Source organism: Trichechus manatus, unplaced genomic scaffold, assembly GCF_000243295.1.
Source record: "Trichechus manatus latirostris isolate Lorelei unplaced genomic scaffold, TriManLat1.0 scaffold00016, whole genome shotgun sequence".
NCBI classification, from domain to species: domain Eukaryota; kingdom Metazoa; phylum Chordata; class Mammalia; order Sirenia; family Trichechidae; genus Trichechus; species Trichechus manatus.
Genome location: NW_004443952.1, coordinates 18,806,071 through 18,821,559, shown reverse-complemented (window position 1 = coordinate 18,821,559; position 15,489 = coordinate 18,806,071).

Below are 15,489 nucleotides of genomic sequence, written 5' to 3'. Positions count from 1 at the left end.
CTACCACCACTGACTGCTCTGACTGGGATAACAACCGAGAGTCCTGGACAGAGCTGGAGAAAAATGTAGAACAAAATTCTAACTCACAAAAGAAGACTATACATACTGGCCTGACAGAGACTGGAGAAACACCGAGAGTATGGCCCCCGGACACCCTTTTAGCTCAGTAATGAAGTCACTCCAGAGGTTCATCCTTCAGCCAAAGATTAGACAGCCCTATAAACAAAACGAGACTAATGGGGCACAACAGTCCAGGGACAATGAGTAGAAGGCAGGAGGGGACAGGAAAGCTGGTAATAGGGAACCCAAGGTTGAGAAGGGACAGTGTTGACATGTCATGGGGTTGTTAACCATTGTCATAAAACAATATGTGTACTGTTTAATGAGAAACTGTTTTGTTCTGTAAACCTTCATCTAAAGTACAATGAAAAATAAATAAAAAGCAAAAAAAAAAAAAAGATTATAGCCATCTTTTGGGCATGTATTTGACTATGGAAACTTGTCTTTTTTTCCTCTCTAAAATCAATCATTTCCTTTATTTTTTTCCACAGCACATTTGGTTTTCATCTGCTATCACAATTGTTACATTATAATTTTCTAATAGCTTAGATATTGGTCCATATAATATAATATATAAGGCTTTGTGGATGTGTTTCCCTTACTAGATTTTAAATTATGAAGGACAGAGTTGATGTGCTATCCATATTATATTCCCCCCAAATCCTTTGAAGCATACCCAGCAGTGGTAAGTCTTCAATATCAGTTTATTGAATAAGTGAGAGAAATTCTTACTTTATTTTGGGCCACCTCAGTGCTATAAAGACCTTTTGTCAATTAACCACTACTGTGTAGTGTGAAGACATGGGCATAGTAAGAGGCCAGGCCTGAATTCAAATTTCAGTTACACTTCCTACTGCCCGCAAGATTTGTGGCAAATTGTTAATCTTTTGAGCCTCAATTTCTTTATCTGTGGAATATAGATATTGTAGTGAGGATTCAGTACAATGGTTTATGTGAAGTATTTACAATATTGAAATCAGTTAAAAGCTAGTTATCTCCTTTTTCCTTTTTTCTATCCTCTTGTTCACTTTTACACAGAGAAGGGTCATATTTAATGCCAAAGACAAAATCGTTTTGGATTTTAGAGTTCACTGTTTTATAGTTCATTGATATTACTGTGACTCATGGCGTGTTCACAACTTGTTGATGAAACCAGTTATATGTCTCATGAAGCAAACATGATGTTATATTGTTTCACAATAAATGTCTTTTTAAGTTTACTCAATGCTGGGCCATGACTCTGTTGATAACAATCATGGAATCATTTTATGCACTCCCAAACCAAACTCTCTTTTCGTATCTCTGGTATGGCCACAGAATTATAGAGAAACAAAACAATTAGGATATAGTTGAATCTAGAATTAAGCTCTTCCCTACAAAGCAGAGATACTGAGTAATTATTTAGAGATTTCCTCCCTCCATTCGCCCACAGACTCACCACAAAAGGATGAAAACATCGTCTTTCTACCCAGGGTGATTTTTTTTTATTACCCATCCCTGACCCCTTCTCTCACCAAGCTGTTGGCGTTAGGTGCCATTAAGACAGTTCTGACTCATCGAGCCCCTATGCACAGCAGAGTGAAACACTGCCTGGTCCTGAGCCATCCTCACAATCATTATGCTTGAGCCCATTGTCGGAGCCACTCTTTCACCAAGGAGATGCCTAAATTTTGTACTTCTGAGAGTATATAATTGTCCTAGGGTTATTAAAAATTTTTTCTTAGTAGAAAACAAAGGTATAAAAGCAGAGCTAGTCTAAATAATCTCAAAATAGGCCTTTGTTCTTACAGGGAGTTAGGAATGGACTGCTATCAGTGGTGAAGGAAGCTAATATTTAAGGACAAGAAGAGAGAGAGGAGGAGAAGGCAAAGAAGATGGAGGTGATGGTAGTGGCAGTTAGGACATCCACCATTTTACATTCCTAAGGAAAAAAGAGATAGAGGAGCAAAGACAACAGATCTGTGTCTTGTCCGCTGGATAAACTGGGGTAACACCTAGGGTAGAGCTATTCTATTATACCTATCTCACATTTAGGAGACCAGAAAGTGCTCTTTCCTACACTAACCTGATGAGAAAGGGGGTGTGCACATCACTTTAGAAACACAGCTGAGTCTGGCTGAAGTTAACCCAACCCATTGCCATAGAGTCGATTCTCACTTATAGCGACCCTATAGGACAGAGTTGTACTGCCCCATAGGGTTTCCAAATAGAAAAGGAGCCCTGGTGGCACAGTGGCTAAGCACTCAACTGCTAACTGAAAGGTTGATGGTTCCAACCCACCAGCCACTCTGTGGGAGAAAAATGTGGCAGTCTGCTTCCATAAAGATTACAGCCTTGGAAACCCCATGCAGCAGTTCTGCTCTGTCCTGTAGGGTCACTGTGAGTCGGAATTGACTCCATGGCAGTGGGTTAAATTTACAGAAGCAGACTGCCACATCTTTCTCCTGCTGGTGTGGCTGGTGGGTTCAAACTACTGACCTTTCAGTTAGCAGCCAAGTACTTTAACCACTGTGCCACCAGGGCTGAGGTTAGCTTATCTTGATTTCAGTGGTATATAGACTGAAATCAGAGGTTGCTGAGAGTCTGGCTGGACTATTTGAGGAAGTTGATGGCAGGAGGTATCACCAGAGGGAGACCAGGTGGTAGTCTGCAGAAAGAGCTGCAGAGAATCCCTGAGCCAAATAGGAGCCACAGTCAGAGCTGAGAGGGTCCTATGACATCAACAGGGCTAAAGAGTAGCTAAGTCATCCAGGGAAAACTACTGGGTCCTGACTGAGGTTTAATATATCATATGGTATGTGCTGTAGACTTCAGAGGTGAAAGCAGAGTGGATGAGGGATATTATCCAGGAAAGTAAGAGGAGGCAGAGGAATAGTGCATAAGCCTGATGTCATGAAGACTTAAAATCCATACTCCTTGACACATGTATAAGCTATATTAGGCAGAGACTTGATGGAAAACTTTGGGATGCGGAAGAATGCTATTCAGACAAGAATAAACACTACTTGAAGACACTGGATTATAGGTTTGTTCTAGGCTTTAATATTGATTGGAAATTTTGTTATTTTTTCTCACTAAGAGCTACAGTTTTTCTTTACATCTGGTACTTACTGTGAGCTAAATTTGTGACCCCAATACACATGAGCAAAACATGTAGATACTTTATTAAAACTAAGTTCCACTAGAAAGACGTGACATCTAAATACGGATTGTTTTTGTTTTAATTTTTAATATTATCCCTCTTATTTTTAGTGTTCTTATGAAAGTATTTTTAATACTCTTCCACCAAATCTACATTATTGAATATTGCCTGAAATAAAGCAATAGGGACCTCAAAAGAAAAATAAAAGTAGATAAAATGATTGGGCAATTCCAGAATGAATAATAAAAATGATGACAAATAGATTAAAACGTATATTATACATATATATAATAAAGGAATTTAATTTAAAACTAATTACTAAATGGCAATATGCAATATTGTGAGTGTGGAGAATAACATTCATTGTCATATTAAAGGATTGTGGTATAAACTAATACAGCATTTCTAGAGAGGAATTTAGATATATGTTTCAAAAGCATTTTAAAGGTTCATACACTTTCATCCAGTAATTACATTTTTTTGAATTTATTCTAGAGAAGTACTAGAGATTTATTAAGAGAATAGTCATCATAGTGTTACTTACTTTTAAAACAACATTAATATCTGATAGTAGAAGACAGTTATATTAATAGTTCATGCATTTTATGCAAAACTATGCAACCATTCAAATTTTAAGAAAAATATAAAATGATTGGAAGGTGATATACTAAAGTAGGTCATAAAAATTATGTGCTGCATGATTATTTTGTTCATGTCAGGAGTTAAAATATAGGGCCACAAAACACAAGATGTGGAAGAGGGAAAGGACTTAAATTGTTATAACATCCTTGTCTTAGAAAATGGTAAAATAATAATTCAAGGTAGAACTCTAAATTGTCAAAGATTCATATTGTAATCCGTAGGGTATCCTTTAAAAGAATAACAAATGAAGGCAGAATTAACAAACTAATAAGAGAGGAATATAATCATGCAATTAAAACTGGTCCCAAACATAAATGTGTGTTGCTTGTCTCCTAAGAATTGAACTGGGTAATGTAGCATTCCAGAAGCTTCAGTCTGGCACCATGTTTTCCAGACCTTTTCCTCCCTTTTCTCTCTCTTACTCTGCAGGTGTTATAGGCTTTTGGGGGGCCATCCTTCCTAATTTTCCTGCTGTTAAAAATGATTCTTTCCTTTGTCCACCTTTTATGAATTCTAGCCATCCTACAATTCTCAAATACTTGAAATTGTATCACCTGGATGACTTTCAAACTATTTGTTTTTTCTCCACTATCACTCTACTGAATTATTTCAGATTTTTCTCTCTCTTATATATTATTAACCCCGGAAAACCTGGTGCCATCGAGTCGATTCCGATTCCTAGCGACCCTATAGGACACAGTAGAACTGCCCCATAAGGTTTCGAAGGAGTGGCCGGTGGATTCGAACTAATCTGTGCTAATTGTGTGGGAAATAAAAAATTTAAATAAAAAACGATAAAAGGAACTTAAGAGTGGGGGTAAAACTGACATGCTATAATTACCAACACAACACACCAGGAGAAAGCTACCATTTACGTGGTCTGATATGTACAAAAATGTTGAGTAAGTTTTTTGAAATGAAGCATTTTGTTTTTTAGGAGGAGAATGCTGAGAGCAACAGTTAGTTAATAGTAATGTTACATATTAATGTTTGTTAAATGTAATTTACTTGGATATTTTGACAGGAAGGAATGGTTTGTGTAATTCTGATTTGCCAGTAGGATTAAGGTTACCTGGTTAGTTTGTTCATAAGTGGATTACTGCATACAACTGATGAAATTGTCTTCTAAGCAGGGGATAGTATCTTTGACTAGTCCTCATGTATCCTTCTAGAACATGTTTCCTTTCATCAGTCATCTGGCTTCTCTGATTTCCATGTTATTGTTCCATATATTGATTAGTTTGCTGAATTGGTACACAGTCCAAGTGTTCCAATTTTTGTTTTATCCCAAAGTATATTTTCTTGAGTCCTTGCGCTTGGTTCCACACCTTGTAGCTGATTAGGCAAAGTATGACACACAACCTGGCACAGCCTAGCATACTGAGAGATGTACACACATCATCATGAGTTGGAATCAGCTCCAAGACAACTATTTTTTTCTGGTGAGTCTTTCCTTAAAAAAAAAAAAAAAAATTAGTATCTGTAATCTTAAAATCCATAGTCGGGGTCTGCTACATCATGGGTCTTGACTTATGATTTGCTGTATGAATGAATAAACAGAGAGAGAAATTGGTTCTCAAAAAAATGAATTTTGAATGTGTATCTGTTGCCATGTTACACAATTTCCAAGGGCACTGTTCTAGTATATCTGTTCCATGGGGGCACTATATACATAAACAATGGGAATAGCGTCCCCTGGTGTTATGGACTTTAGCAGTCCTGAGTATTTTAGGTGGAAAGGATAGGATATGTCTCCCTAAAAAGAAGAAATACCAAACCCATTGCCATTGATCCTGACTCATAGTGACCCTATAGGACAGAGTAGAACTGCCCCGTAGGGTTTCCAAGGTTGTAAATCTTCCAGATCTTTCTCCTGCGGAGAAGCTGCTGAGTTCCAACAGCCAACCTTTCAGTTAGCAGCCGAGTGCTTATCCTCTGCTCCACCAGGGCTCCTTATGGAATGCATAACATATTCAAATAGAGTGAGTAGTACTATGCAGCTACAGTGTGTTACATTGTAAGGGAGAAGGTTAAAAGAATGGTGTAACTTCATTTGTATGGCCTACAACTGACATTCTAATAAGTTTGAACTTTATTCTTTGGCCTACTGGGAGTTAAGAAAGTCCTTAAAGCATGGAAATCACACAATTATATCGATTAAATAAAAATAACAGTAGAATGATATATGAGCAGTGAAGGCAGAATGGACACTAGAAGCCCACTCAGGAAATGATTGCAAAATTTCAAGTGACATATGATGAAGATTTGAATTAGAACAGTGGAAGTGGAAATAGAGAAGGAATTAACTCAAGCACCATTTCATCTCTGAATGAAAATCTGGTGTCAGATTTTAGATAAAAGATAAGGGAGTTGATTGGAGGGACTAAGCATATTTTGATGCTGGTGTCTGTTAATAGGAACAAAGAATGAGGTCCACGCTTACAGAGGAATGTAATGAGTTCTGTTTTGTGCACATTAAAGTGTGAAATGGCTAGATGTAGATATGCAGAGGAAAGCTGAAAATTAGTATCTAGAGAGAGAGTTATTTAAGATAGAGATTTTGGAGTCACCAGCATGAATCATTTATTAAGAATCATAACCCAATAAAACCAAATAAATCTTTTCAGGCAGAGTCCCTAGCTGTTTCTTAGGAGTTCTACATTTTTCACAAAAAATTTTATATAAATATAAATTTATTTTTTAATTTAATCTAGTTTCTTTTCACAATTATATGCTGAATCGGAAATATTGCTTATAATATGAAGTATTAGAATGGCCAATCACACATTAACTACAGTGTGGGGGCAAAAGAAAAGACATATAAACTCGGCTCCTTTCCAAACTCTTAAATTTGTGTAGATGTTTACAAAAGTGAAACATATTTTAAGAGCTACTGTCTTGCTTCCTTTTGATGTTTTTTGTGGTTAGCTGTGCAGGCTGTCCCAAGGGGAGTTTGCATATATGCTATGACAACATAGTGTTAATTGGTGGAGCTGAATCAGTTTCTAGGCCAGTTTCTAGATAAATGTAGGCATTTCACCCAAGTAGGAGTAGGAGCCATAGGTTTAGATGAAAATTACCCAAAGAAAGAGTAAATTCTAAGCTTTAGTCAATTATAATTTTTAGTTTTAAATATTTTTCTTATCACAAAAATTTTTGATATTTTAAAATGTCATAGGCATAAAAGGTTAAGAAACACTGATTTACAAATGTGATGTTAGCGTATTCATTATAGCACATTTAATATATACAAAATAACAGCGTCACACATAGAAAGAGAGGAGGAAATAACATTTTAAGAGAATCTCTTTTGGGCTTCAACCTATAGTTTATCTCACTGAATTTGAGAGCAATCTGTAAAATACATATATTAATATCACTATTTAACAGAAGAGAGAAGGTGACGGAAGTAAATGGAGGTGCTGGAGTTGGAACTCAGGTTCTATCTCCTTCAAAGTTCATGTACTTTTTAATATGCCATGCTACCTTAATGCTCATAAGCACTTGTGTGGATAACAATGTCATATATAGATAATTTGGGAATGTGTGAATCTATAGTTTTGCATATCTGTTCCTTGAAATCATGATTTATAAGGTTAAGTTGACTATGATTAATTTTATTTATATTTTTGTGATAAGACCACTGTTATGGATAGAATTGTGTCCCCAACAAAATGTGTGTCAACTTGGCTAGTGCAGGATTCCCAGTATTGTGTGATTGTCCACCATTTTGTCATCTGATGTGATTTTCCTATGTGTCGTAAATCCTACCTCTATGATATTAATGAGATGGGATTAGTGGCAGTTATGTTAACGAGGCAGGACTCAATCTACTAGATTAGGTTGTGTTTTAAGCCAATTTCTTTTGAGATATAAAAGAGAGAAGCGAGCAGAGAGACATGGGGACCTCATATCACCAAGAAAGCAGTGCCAGGAAGAGAGTCCTTCGGACCCAGGGTTCCTGCGTGGGGGAATTCCTAGGCCAAGGGAAGATTGAAGACAAGAACATTTCTCCAGAGCCGACAGAGAGAGAAAGCCCCCCTGGAGCTGGCACCCTGAATTTGGACCACTAGCCTACTAGACTGTGAGAGAATAAACTTCTCTTTGTTAAAGCCATCCACATGTGGTATTTCTGTTATAGCAGCACTAGGTAACTAAAACAACTACTATATGTTTTTAGCTGTCTGAAGCTATTGTATAAGCGCAAACCTAAACCAACCAAACCCATTACCTTCAAGTTGATTCTGACTCATGGAGACCCCATGTATTGCAGAGTAGAACTGCTCCATAGGGTTTTATTGGCTGTAATCTTTAAGGAAGCAGTTCTCCAGGCTTTTTATCTGCAGAGTCGCTGGGTGTGTTCTAACTACCAAGCATTAGGGTAGCAGCCAATCACAAACCAATTGTGTAAGCACAAAGCATTCTGTAATGCAAGTTCACTTGATGGACTGTTAGTTTAAATTCATGTATTGCATGCTATAAATTCTGAAAAATAACTTTTTAAATTGGAATTGCAGCCAGAAATAGAGTTATCAGTTGTAAGTCTATTTCAAAAATCTGTTTCAATTAATATAGTTGTAAAAGTTATACCCTTATTTTAATAGCTTTTATCCTTCAGGTGCTAAGTTATTTTAGCATAGTGTAGTGATTCCTAGAAGCAATTATCTTCTGCATCTCCTAAAGTATGAATAATTGACTCAAGAGAACTGTTAATTGGGTCTCTTAGCTTAGGAAACAGTCATTCCCTCTGCAACCAATAAACAAAGGTCAGCTGAAATCTATTTGGTTGTGATATAACCTACATTGTCAACAGAACTGTCATGGTGTGAATTATGTCCCCCAAAAAATGTGTGTATCAATTTGGCTAGGCCATAATTCCTGGTACAGTGTGATTTTCCTGTATGTTGTAATCCTGCCTCTAGGATGTTAATGAGGGAGGATGGGTGGCAGTTGTGTTAGTAAGGCAGGACTGGATCTACAAGACTGGATTGTGTCCCCAGGCTATCTCTTGAGATATAAAAGACAGAAGTGAGCAGAGAGACAGGGGGACCTCATACCATCAAGAAAGCAGTGCCGGGAGCAGAGGTGCCTGCGCAGAGAAGCTCCTGGTCTGGGCTAACACTGAAGAGAAGGCCGACAGAGAGAGAAAGCCTTCCCCTGGAGCTGGCACCCTGAATTTGGACTTATAGCCTACCTTACTGTAAGGACATAAACTTCTCTTTGTTAAAACCATCCACTTGTGGTACATCTGTTAAAGCAGCACTAGATGACTAAGACAAGATCCCAGGAAACACTAGAAAGAAATACTTTCTCCCATAATAAAGGCAAATAATAATCAAATAGTAAGTTTGTTTAATATTTATGAGACCAAGAAAAGCCTTCTTTCTGAAGAACCATACAATCTGATGAATAAGTTTATCATTTAGAAGACTAAAAAAATAACATTTTCAGAGTGTTAGTCTTACCCCAGTGTTTTCTATCTTATACTGGAAGATTTATGAATTCCTTGTAGACTGATCAAAGTTGCAGATCCACATCCCAGAAAAATGCATATAGCCAAAAATATTTTCAAACAATAATAGGGAACTAACAGGATACCTTCAAGCCTGGGGCTCCAGGTTAATGAAATTCTTCTTATCTTATCATAGAATAATTTGTTTTTCTATAATTCATTTATTCAGAAAATACCTATTGAATCCTGGTCTTAACTACTGTAGAAACTATCATGCATGAAACATATTGCATGACCCTGAAAAGCTCATATTCTAATAAATGAGAGCAACATAGAAATAATTTCAACACAGTATGAAAAGTACTATAAAGAGGAAAATGACCTTTGAGGGCACAAAGAAACAAGATACTGATTCCTGAGGAAAATAAGGTAACAGTTCAAAGAGGAAGTAGCATTTGATCTGATTTTTGAATAATGGCTTAAACTGTGGACATAGGGACTAGATTACTGAAGGTGACAGCATAAGCAAAGACATAGATCCTTGAAAGGAAAATGTATGATCAGGATATGGGTTCTTTATTAATAATTGCTTATGCAAAATAGATGAACAGTATATACTTGTGAAGTAAAAGCTTAATTGAATATAGGAAACACACACACATACTGAATTCTATCACTGGATCATTCCAGACCATTTGAAAACTAACTCCATTTTTGATCATATTTTATTGACCCTTTGTAAAATTGTCACTAGTAAGTTGTGTTTTAATGTTATTCACTTGGATTTACTTTGAAGTTGCTTCATAAATGGAGAGGAAAAGCCTGTTACTGCATTTGCTTAAAATATTATTATGGAAATTATTCACTATCATTCCCATTATGAAACACCGCATGTGAAAATCATTTATAATTTAATTCTAGGAACATATTTTTTTCTCCTGTGGATATTGGTTTTCTACTCTTAAAATGTCTATTGACCATGTTTTCACTTTCATCTAGCTGTTAAGAAGCTCACAGAAAATTTAAAGCTTGTAGATATTTTGGCCCAATTTATGTTTTAACTGTTACATATATGTTTTATCATAATTTTGTTGTATGTATTCTTTTTTGTAATCTGTCATGATCCTTTGAGGCAAGAGACATATCTAGGTTGGCTAGTTAATGAACAAAGCAAATACTATGAAGACATCATACAATTCTTGAGTTCGAATGTTTCTCTACCCTTTAAATCCCTTTAAATTCTATTATATGTCTACATTAGTTTGGAGACCATTTATCTAATTTAAATCTTAACTGTTTAGAAAGTTAGAGTGTTTGTAATGTATCTGTCTTCCCAGAGGTGCTGTTACCACAATAACACGGATTGGAGCTGCCTGCCGCAATAGCTAATTCTGAGACGGGTGAGGTGAGCAGCAAGATGTTTATTATATATCGATATATAGGAGACGGAGGGGAATAGATTCCTCCAAAAAACCCATCTCCCCTACTGGAGATCAGCTGAAGTCTTTTATAGGGACAGGATTATGGATCTTTTGTGGTAGTTTCCCCTTGAGGTGATGATGTCTTAGATGAGTTAACCTTCTACTGGTATTCTTAGAGGTTATCTGGTGACATTTTAGGGGATTATCTGGCAACATCCTGCTTTTTCTTGTCACAAGATGGGTGCTTTGTTTGGTTTTTCATTCTTAGATCATTATCACTTGTTTTCCACCCTCCAGGGGGGAACATCGGTTAATCTTAAAGCTTTTTGTAGAGACTAGAATGGGAGGGAAACATCAGGAGACAATGTGGCGGTTAGCAATGGGGAGTAAATAATAGTGAGCCGGCCTATGCAGCCTCGTCCAGTGCTATAGAAAAATGAGATTAGTTAAATTCAATATAGCTATTTAAATGTTTTATAATACATTATATATCTAGTGAATATTTATCTTCATCTTTCACTTTATATACTACAAGTTAAATACACACTTCTCAATAATTTCTTAAGTATCTATTGCTGTGCATGCAAACAGTCATCAAAAAATGCCTCCTGGTTTGTTCTATCATGTCACTTTGCAAATACGCCATCATCTACCAATGGGATGAAAACACATACTTCTGTCTTTTCCAGTCAGAATAATAAATGAAGAAAAACCACTTTGGGAATTTGAGTTATTCAGAGTGACAAGACAGGTGCTCAGATTTGGCTTGGTTGATTAACAGAACCAAGTGTACGTCATGGTGTATGCTCTGTAGCCCAGAGTAGAGAAGAAGATTAGAATAGAAGTGATGAGCTCTCTTTCTCTCTTTTCTGCTTCTTGTGCCTGCTCAAAGTAAGAACATTAACGAAAAGTGCATAGTTGTTAAAAGAAAGATATTTTTCATCTTCTTTCACTTAGCTTCCTGCACTTTGACCTCTCATTGGTTTGGGCAACCTGCTCATCTGACTATTTCTTGGTGCAGCTTTTTGCAGTGATAAAGCAAAAGGCTTTTACAATGTCAGTTCTTGGAAAATTGAGATTTTTTTTTTTTCTGAAAGTTTCCTGTAAATCAATTCTGCCACGTCTATGGTTATTGAAAAACTTTTGGCTTCTCCTATAAAAAGATATCCCCATATGGCAGGGAAACAATTCACAGAATTCATGACTTGCTATAGTGAATGGGATAGATGCTACTGTGGATAATAGCTACATAAATGCTTGCTAAACCTAAGAAGATGAGATATTACCATTATTCATAACTTAATATTTGTCCTTTGGGAAACCATCACTTTCTGTAGAATAAGAATAAGCAGTTCCAGGGACCATTTATTTATTTTCCAATTTTATAATGTTAATTTGCTGACATAGAAAGACTCTGGTGGGGAAACTCATAATTTTGGAGTTATTCGACAGAAAATAAAATAGACCATTTCTTTGTTCCTTTTTATAGAGGGTAAGGAGCTCTAGTTGTGCAGTGGTTAAATCACTCGGCTGCTAACCAAAAGGTCAGTGGTTCGAACCCACCAGCCACTCTGAGGGAGAAAGATGTGGCAATTTGCTTCTGTAAGGATTATTTTCTCAATGAAATTGTATACCTTTACCTTTCAGCCACCTCATGCTTTTGTCTCTTTTGTATCATTTTACTCATTCTCTTACCATTATACTAAAATGACATATCCTATTGTCTTGTTTTTATTCCTGTTTGGTGAAACCCACACTCTAGGCCAATCCAACTATCCAACTTTACCATCTCTACATGATGGGTACTGAGCCATGCTGAAGAAAAATCACACCAATACAGACATTGTTATTATTAAAACTTCTGTAACCGTACCACGCCGTAATGACTATTCTGCATTTCTTGTATTCAGTCATCCCCTGTCTAGCTATCCACAGCAGATGCTTCACATCTTATCCAATATCCTTAAATCTCTATCCCTAGAAACTCACCCTTCTCCTCAGGATCAGTAGGTCAGGTCTCTTCATAATTCATTGAGAAAATAAAAACATCAGAAGGGAAATTTCTCACTACTTCCTACTAAAATGAATGCTCCATCCTTCTTTCTTCCGTCTCTCAAATTATAATGGACAAGGCACCCATACTCTTCATAAAGGTGATCCTTCTAGATGTGGTTGTGATCTCATAATTATCTAACCTCTTAGATACCTTCTTTTTCTTTTTTTAATTGTACATTTAACCTCTTTACATCATTGAGTCTTCATAATTCAGAAAAACTCTTAAGTTATATAAACCCTGGACATTTTAAACATTTTTTTCCTATAAATTTTATACTTTTGCCATTATTTTTCTATTATACTTCTTAATATTTCATTATCATTATTAAAAAAAATTTTTTGGACATTTATGTTCTAATCCTTGGAAGGCAGGCCTGGTGATCTGCTTCCAAAAGGTCACAGCCTTGCAAACCCTATGGAGCTGTTCTACTCTGTACATGTGGGTCACCATGAGTTGGAATCAACTTGATAGTAACAACAATGTTCTAATTAACCTAATTAATAATAACTATTAGATCAAGTAGTATTTCAGTTGATTTTAAAACTTTTTAACAAGTAGAAAACTTGACTATTTTAAAATGTAGCTATTTTGATTCTCCACATTATCAAATGTAAAATTATATTTAAATTATATTTTTTCTCTCATTTTCTTGTAGAAATAAGTTACAGCTATGCTTTCATTATTCCTACACTTGATGTGAATTTGATATGAAGCATAGTGTTTATTTGTTGGAATTGAAATATATATTTTTAACAGGAGTTGTTAGTCGAGTTTTTGAGTGTCTTTCTGGTGTCTACGATAAAAGTTACTAACTATCCTTTTTAGAATTATTAGGTTGATATATAAAATTGGGCTCCATATCATTGAGAATAATTTCTGTATTCCCACATAAGCATTCTTTAGAAGTCTATTATTTTCTCATGCAACTAGAAACTTTTACTAATGTTATTTTTGTTGTTACATACTGTCAAGTCAGTTCCACTCATAGCAATCCTGTGTACAACAGAACACAACACTGCCCTCTTCTGCCCCATTCTCACAAGCATAGCTATGTTTGAGCCCATTCTTGCAGCCACTAAGTTCATCTTGTTGAAGGTCTTCCTCTTTTTCACTGACCCTCTACCAAGCATGATGTCCTCCAGGGACTGGTCCCTCCTGATAACATATCCAAAGTATGTGAGACAAAGTCTTGCCATCTTCGCTTCTAAGGAGCATTCGGGCTGTACTTCTTCCAAGACAGATTTGTTCGTTTTTAGAATCCAGTATCATAAGTTGACCTGGAATTTCTTTTTCTTTTCTTGTCTCCTGATTGCTGCGAGGGTTTCAGTAGCTACATAGAATGAATTCAGTAGATTTAATTTGAACTAATATAGGGATTTCTTGACCCTGACCCTTGCTTGTGACATCATCTCAATCTAGCTCCTAATATAGAAGACATTTTTGGAAATCTTTTTCTTTTTTTTCTGATTTTATACATGTTTTTAAAATCTATTTTCATATTCTATTTCTTCTTACTTTCTTATATGTGTTTTCAAAGTAAAATGTCCTTTTAGAAATATTGTTTGCTTGAACGTTTACTTCTTCTAAACTCTTCTCCATGTCTCTGGTTTCTCATTTTTAGTGTGATAAATATGTTCATTCTAATTTATTTTTTAATTTTTGCTGGGTTTGTCTTATTTATTGATATTTTCAACAAATATTTCGTTTTAATTATCTACTTAGAATTTCAAGCTTTTACTTCCCTTGATTTCTTTATTAGATTTTTTTCTTAGTTTTGTCTAAGATAGTTAAATTATATGTTGATGAAATTTATTATTTTTTCTTGTCGAATTAGTTAGAGCTCTTTAAGTTGCAACTGACAGAAATAAAACAGATTAGTCCAAAGAAAACATGGAAAGTATAGGTTCACATGACTGGAAAATCCAGAGGGTCAGTGTAATTTCAGTACAAATGATCCAAACGTATAATCAGAACTCTGCCTCTCTTTCTATGTGATGGCAAAGATGGTCCTTAAAAGTAACATGTTTACATGGTACTTGGTGTATCTCATATTTCTAATTGAGCCTTATTTAAACATATCAACACCTTATCAACCTACCTTATGGTAGAGAATTGAGCTCATGTGATTGACAACCCCACCAAATGGAAAAAGAGAATTCCTCTTAAGAAGAAATGTATGTTACTAGAAGGAGAAAGTGTTGTAATTAAAAAAAATAATAAAATAAACTCCAAAATCTGCCTAGAACATGACTGTCTGTCTACGAATACAATTTAAATATTCTGTTTTCTAATATATCTACACCATAGTATTAAGAACTTCCCTTTTCATAGAGGAAAACCATTCACTCCCTGTCTCTAGTTCTGAGTCTAGAATACCTGATCAATATGGAATTTTCTTGGTCAAGTCCAATTCAGCTAATTTGCAGCTGGAAATTTCTAGGTTGTACTTCTTTAGCCTCCCATTTTCATCTGGTGTGGTTTTAAGGACCAGGAATTGTATTTATTTTTGACCAACCTAGCCTGGAAATATAATCTCTTAAAATGTGGATATGGGGCAAATTCTTGACTCTAAATAGTAGCCAAACCTAAAGAAATAGTTTAGTTTTGGTCTTTAAACCTAGACCCTGCCTTGAAGCTTTCTGCTTTAGTAATACCACTGAGAGTTCTGCTTATACCTCAGCTCTCAGTTAAACCCCTTACATTTGGCATTCACCTC